This window comes from Crassostrea angulata, chromosome 3 (assembly GCF_025612915.1).
Source record: "Crassostrea angulata isolate pt1a10 chromosome 3, ASM2561291v2, whole genome shotgun sequence".
NCBI classification, from domain to species: Eukaryota; Metazoa; Mollusca; class Bivalvia; order Ostreida; family Ostreidae; genus Magallana; species Magallana angulata.
Window position 1 is genome coordinate 14,317,627 of NC_069113.1, and position 7,825 is coordinate 14,325,451.

Below are 7,825 nucleotides of genomic sequence, written 5' to 3' on the forward strand. Positions count from 1 at the left end.
GCACAAATATTTAAAATATGGGTTTATACATGTAACTTCTGAAAAACAACATATTTTATTAAATGATCAGAGATTAAAATTGCATTGTGATAACTTATAGTTAAGACAGTGAGTGCAAAGTTTAATAAAACTTCATATACATGTACCCCTTATATTGTGCATCAAAGAAAATCTAATAATAATTTTGCATCTTCAAAAAACACTCGACTGTTTTTGTGAGTATACAGAAATCAAATAACACATATGTTGTTTTACCCTTTACAAGAGAACAAAAAGAACACAAGACATGAAATAGATTATAATACAAACTCTTAAGCTGAAGTTATGAACTATCAGTCAAGACGCCTACAAGTATCATTCCAAGTTCCTTTGTGCCAAGTGTTGGACGGTCTGTCCATTCAGCTCTAGCCATTCAGATGTTCATCTGAATGTTTTCGGAGGCTATCTGTACTGATCGAGTTCCTGGTCCAGCATCGTGCTCTTTGAAAAAATTCTGCACCTTCATGTACAGGAAAGGTAAATTGCTAACGTCCTATTATTGCTAATGTAGAACTATATTTTGAAATTTAAAGCCATGTATACTTTGTTGTTCTGAAGATTAATGTAAGCGTATTAAATTTGGTTTGAACGATATTTAGCGGAAACTGATTTGAAAGATGTAAGCGTAGATTTAAATTAGCGCATTTCTGGTTCCACTTATTCTTATACACATGGGCATCACATTTAGCAAAGATTTTGATTTATCAGAAGCCGCTTTCCGCCAAAAACACTAAAAAGAACACAAATGCAAATGTAATATACTGTTCGGTATCAAACATGAAGCATTTAGTAAGTATGATACTCAAATTCATACTTAATGCCCCAAAAAGCCTTTTAAAGTTTTACATTTAGGTGAAATTCTAAAAAAAATAATGTATGTAATGTATTTGGAGGACAGCATACAGCACATTCCAATTTCTCAAAGCTTTTTGATATGCAGGCTTAGGTTTGGGCAGGAAAATCAATATCTTAAAAATAAAATAGAGCAACAGATACCAGGTTTCTTAGTAGTCATTTCCCATAAAAAGAATTGCAAAGAAATTTGAATTAAGCATATGTTTCAGCAAGTCCCTACCTCTTCCAAGTCAAATGAAATTTCTATTCCATCTGACTTTGAAGAGGCAGAGATATTATCTTTGATAATATCAGTCAGGGTTAAAGAAACACCTGAAAACCCTGGAAAAAACCCAATGCCAACCTTGTTTGATAGTGTTAAAAAAATACAATGATTTTTAAAACAACTGACCTTCCATCAATAATCTGGAATGTGGTAGGATTCAACGAAATAATCTAGCTGCAAATTATTTGATCTATTCCATTCATTTTTATTTCTTGCAAATATATTTAATGCAATAGTTTTGACCTTCATTATGCACTTCTTTGTCAATAACCAGGTGATATCAATGAAAATAACCATACAATTTTCTTAATTTGGACCAGATTCTCTGCAGAAATTTCCATGCCAACAACCTACAATCAAATTTCCAGAAACATACTTAATGTAAGTTGAAATATATTGTTGTTTAATGGTTTTATTGTCCAATGTGTGCTGCAGATATCTCTAAAAATAGAAATACATGATTTATTGTAATCTGGTATAATTACAAAATAATGTATACTTCATTGATCTTCTATATTTTTTTGTTTTCCCTTGGACTGAAATGTCACATTTTCATTGGTTTAAACATTGCAGGTGATTGCCTCATATATCTCTATATTTGTTCTGTGAGAATTAATATTAGGCAATATAGCCGTCATTGGTCGACGCTTCGATTACTCATCTCGACATTTCATAGTATTTAATACATAAACCGCATGCCGTAAGTTCTTAAAGTATTTGGAGTAGTTGCCCTTTGAAATTCTTTAAAATTAGAGTAGTTGCCCTTAGAATATTGACGTCAGATTGTTTTGTCTGGAGCAGAACAAAATGGCAGCGACGAAATTTGCTCAAATCTCTGCAGAGGAAAGGGAGGAAACATTTAAAATTGAATAGCAACAAAACATTGTAGGTAAACATGGGTGAAGCAAAGATTTTTAAAGAGTATTTGAAAGGTGAAATGGAAAATTTTGAAGAGTTTAAATGAGTTAAATTGGACGAGATGTTAGGCATCTTGTACATGGTTGTGCCATGATCATCGCTATTTGTGGATAAATATGTCGCTTGATAGTCCTCGGGAAAACAAAACACTTATTAGATTAGTTACTGACCCACTACGGAAATCTATTGGGTTGATCAATCTCATAGACGGCTCGGCTTCGCCTCGCCATCTATGAGAATGATCAACCCAATATATTTCTGTAGTGAGTCAGTAACTAACCTAATAAGTAATATTATGCCCCCTCTGGCTGATATTGGTGTCTCGGGCTAATACAGGGTGTAATATGGAAAAAGGTATGTATTATTTTCTATGTATAATTAAGATATAAAACATACAAGTAGAGGTACTTGTTCTGTGATATTTTAATAAAAATTCTTTATGAGATATGTTGACAAAAAGTATATTGGTTTGGACTAGTATATTTGAGGTTAGGCTAACTGGGTTAGAAATACCTTGAATGTTAAACACTTTATTTAGAGATAATACATGTATATCATTTTAGATCTAATGGTTTATAGTCAATCATGTCATATTACCTATAATGGAATGAAGCTAACTTTATATACATATTTATCTAATACAGAGTAAAGCAGGTTCAAAATTTGGCCAATTTACCATATGTCCTCAATTTCATAAAATTCTCTAAATTTTTTTCTACTCCAACTGTCCTTTTGTTTTTTGGCTTTTTGTATTATATACTCTTTAAAAGGTTGGCTTATAACTAGACATCAAATCTGAGCAGCAATGTAAATTGCATTTAACGCCATTTTTGGCAAGTTAAAAAGGTGAATTAGATTTATTCAATTGCAAATGCTTTCATGCAGTGGCAACTCTTTGAATAGAATTTATTTCATGGTCTTTATTCCGTAAACTACTGAACAAGATTTATGTAGTATTCATGTATAGCTGGCCTCGATATTTCTTTAAATATTTGACAATACGTATATTCTTTAAAATATTTGGCAATACATATTAAAAGTTTAACAAAATTTTTTAACTCGTCGTTTCAACCGACAACCAACAACAATCCAAAATCTCTGAAGAACATTTAACCAAACCGGAAGAGTTTAGGACATTCAATAAAGGGCAAATTCTCGTATCGCAACCAATGATCAAGATCAATACATCGTTCTCATCTACTTGAAAGTCAAGTAAAAATCAGCCCGACAAGACAAAGAAATGTGTCTATTTCATTTACTAAATACATTATACCTGGTGATCACATAGAACTTTGGTTCAGTGTATGTTATTTCCGTGTAGCTATTTGATCAACCATCCAATTTTTTTCAGACCATTGAGCTACAGTTTTGCTTGCTAGTGGATACAGGATGAAAGCAGAAAACCAAATAACCAACAACCTTCAGACATTCTTTGAGATATAAACTAAAAAGAATTGTGAAGAACGTACAATAAACGGATCAAACATGTTGACAAATTATATTAATAATTAAAACATTTACTTTTTTGATTCAGCAATGAGTTATCTATTTTGTGAAACTCAAAACTAATTACACATCAAATCCGTTAACTACTCAGTCTTCTTACTTTTCCGACGATTAGCCTTCTATAATTTGAAACTTCTTTTACGGATCAAATTCATTGATAAACGTCACTTCGTATCGGATTTGAGTAACATTAAGGATAGGATGTTTATAAATAGTAAATGTGGTAGAGCTCTCAACAGTTTTAAAGAGAACATTACAGTATAATCAATAGAGAGAAGGAAATCTAAATCGACTACACGTGTAGCATGGCATTTATCTATACTACTATATTAAAATAATAGACCCGAATTTTTGGTCTTTAATACCGAAAAATCGGAAGAATACTGTCTTTCGTTTTATATATTTTTAACATCATTGGTACTTGAAGATTACCAATTTGTTTTTATTGTTTCTCAGTTAAGCTTCGCTAATTAACAATCAAAATTCCAAAAAAAATCCCGGAAATCACCTGGATTTTTTGGATTTTACAATCTTGCGCTTGCGCAATACATTCACGCTAACGAGATCTTTAGTTTATGTTTCCACAATATCACATCTGCATGAATAAACTCAGAAATGATAATACAAATACGGGTAAATTTTTATTGGACTTGTGTTATGCATTCTGTTCATATATATAAATGATTTCTTATGAGAGAAAGTATAAAATAACAAATATACATTTCAACTAGGTACTTACTTTTGTCCTCGTGATGACAAAAAATATTTGATTACATGCAAAAAAGTTACATTATATTTGTTAGGAGAGTCAAGATAGAATATGTTTTATCGTAAAAATGAATAATGTCATATGGACCCAGTTTTACAAAGAAAATACGTGTACGTTGGTGAAAAGGTGTTGAATTCTTCCATTCTGTGGATTAAAATTTTTAGTTGAAAGGTATTTGCAGTCTCAGAAAGGTTTGTTGTTATGAATTTGACTGTCATTTTCAAGGCAACTTCATTAACTGTCTCCAAATTCGTTCCGGAGCGATTCTGCAATTTTCTGCTACATTTCAGGAATAAGGGAGGCATTATAACTGTGGTGGGGGCCTTTCCCTAGACACAGTTAGATTATTCAAACTTAGGAAAGTGTATTGAAATTACTAGCATTATTGTAGGCTTATATATAACTTTGTTATGTAAATGTCAATAATTAAGTGTGTCAATGTACCTATTTCGTAAATGTACGATACGCAATGTCAACCCGTGCACGCGCGGGTCAAAGTCTAGTTTTTATTAAATGTTTACAGTTTGGTATTATTAAAGTAGTAAAGTTTTATTATTTCAAACAGTTTGAAACTTATTTGAAACTGTTTAAAGACAAAACGCTATTTGCAATCATCAACGAAACGCACGGCATCTCATACATTTACGAGCATTTATTTCTGTATCACTTAAAGTTACATCATCAGACCATAATTAGACATTGAAATTCTAATCAATTATTGCATTATGACAATATCAGGGAATAAAAAAAAAACCCACGATTTCTGTTTAAAACTTCTCACTGATCATTGTATGAGCGAAGATTATCCGGAAACACGCTCTGGAAAAAAAATCAACGTCACGGGGCTTTGTGACGTATATGTATAATATGGGTTATTTTTAATTAAAAAAAATGAAGTAAGTCATAAATTAATAAAACCTTTTTTGATGAATGAAAATTTTCACACGTTACGCTAGGTTTTGAATCACTTGAGTTTTTGAAAAAGCAAATTAAATGAATTATTTTTTATCGAAGCAATCAAAGAAAAGAACGAAAGTTAAACATATTTTTTCATGGTATCTTTTTCAGTTACCCAAGGATAATTGAAAAAATATTTAATGAAAACATATGTTTACAAGTATACATGTATGTACAAAAATTGTAATACTGAATCTGAGTGGGGGACATATATGCACTTAAAACGCTAAAAAATGGTTTCTTTTAATTATAGAATAATTTCGGTTTTTTTCCTCTTTTTTAAAAACACTTTTTATGATCATTTAGATATAAATTAACAGCCATGAATATATGTGCATGATACTATAACTCTTCTAACTTGGTCCGAGACATTTGGCACCTGAACTGTTGAATACGACCTTTCCGCATACCTATGCCTATTGTTAAATGCAAAAAGTATTTTTATTCAACTTTTAACAGAAAAGATGACTGCATTTAACGCCCAATTCACTACTTAGTTTTTTTTCATTTCATTTGTTAAAGAGAGTAGTAAATTTCCAATAGAAATCTAACATAATGGTTTTTTAACTGCGTGTCTATAAAATAAAATGCTGTTTTCTTACCCTTACTGCCCTGCATATCTGGTTTTAGATTTGTCTGCCCTTGATTGAAGAAAAGATTTATAAATATACATGGAAGGTGAAACTGATATTGTAATGAATAGTTTAAAAATAATATAGTGGTGATGCATTCTCTCTCACTCCGTTTCGCCAATTTTTAAAGGTTTTAAAATATTCAACATAAAATGTCAGACGATAGAAGTAGCCATTGATGATTGTAAACCAGTGGCCAATGTCAACAACTTAAAGGAATTGAAAAGCAATTTATTTGCTAACGCACAAAAGTGCTAGTCCAATAAAAATGAGTCCTGGGATCGAGTCCAGTTAACCATGATATACTACCACATTATTTTTCCCTTAAGAATGAGTTTTTTTTCCTAAAAAAGAGAATACCATCGCAATATTTTGAGCGTGTTATATTTTTTATTTAAAAAAAACTATAATATTGTTTTTGACACCTTCCAGAGTTGCATTAATTTACGAGACTTTCATATCTACCAACATTGACGAATCTTTTCTATATATAGCATATTTTAATCTTTTGACTTTAGTAGTAGCTCTTGTTGGAGTAGACTTATATAATTCAATCATATGACTAATTTCCTGTTAACTTAAAGGTATATTTGCCGTTTTAATGGCATTTTTGCTACATTGAAAACTAGACCCAAATAGTGTCAGCATGACTAGATACATGAAAAAGAAGTTATAGAAAGTTTTGTTATTTTTTGATAACTTTTAACGAGTTACTTTAGCCATAATTTGAAAATAAATAGCCTATGCATATTCATAAACGCTTAACGTTTGAGGTGGATATGCCCATGTGTACGGGAATAGTAATTCAGAAAAGCAGCACGCAGAACAGGGTAATACGACAGGTTTGTTTACTGTTGTTTGAATTCATATAAAAAGGTTTATGTGCTGTTTACAGAAAAAAAGAAAAGATATATATAGTTATATGCATTTTGTTTGGATGGTCGCGCATCGGTGTCGATGACAATCGGTGAGAGCTCTTTTGCAATTGACCATCATTTTCATATATTTAACAACATATATAATTGTAACATACTAGTAGAACTAGCAGAAATTACTTACCACGCTGATGATTAAGCCTACATTAAACTACCTGATACTAACCACCAACAATACACTCGAAAATACCGGTATACAACTATAATGAAAATAAGACGATTTTGAGATAAATATATGAGATTTCTCTTTAACATATAAAAAGAGAAATAAAGAAACCATCAATCGATGGGAATGGATTTGAATAAGTACGAACTTTCAATAACGTCCAGGGGAATGTGTGCTACCTTACACGTCAAGTGACAAAATTCTAGTACTCACAAACTTATATTGAGTTAAAATTCACATGGTGAATTATAATATTTAACAGGTAACTGTGGTCAAATATATATATAAATTTACAACTACCATTAAATAGAGAACAATAGCCAAACATGTGCTGACTGTGTATTAAGTCTCTAAAAAAAGTGGGCGTCCTCATTATCTTATGGAGATTCAAGAAATTGTAATAACCCTTACTAATGAAAACGACTTCAAAGTTTGTAAATATGAGCGTTTCAGTAATATAACTTCATAAAGTTGCAGTAAGGACATTGGCAGTTCATACAATTAAAAAAATATGCCCAAATTTTAACATTTGTTTTGGTCGCAATTTTTAAATGTCCTGAAGTGCAGTCTTCCTTTCCCTTTAATTTGTGGTTTTTTTATGCACATGATACTTTATCACTTTACATAGCAATGGTGGCTTAATTTTTACCACGCGTTTGTAGGTTGATATATTCTCTTTTTTAGCTGAATGCTCAAGTGAGCTTTTCTGATCACTTTTGTCCCGCATCAGTCTGTCTGTCGGTAAATTTTTCACATTTTCGACTTCCTCTCCAGAACCAATTC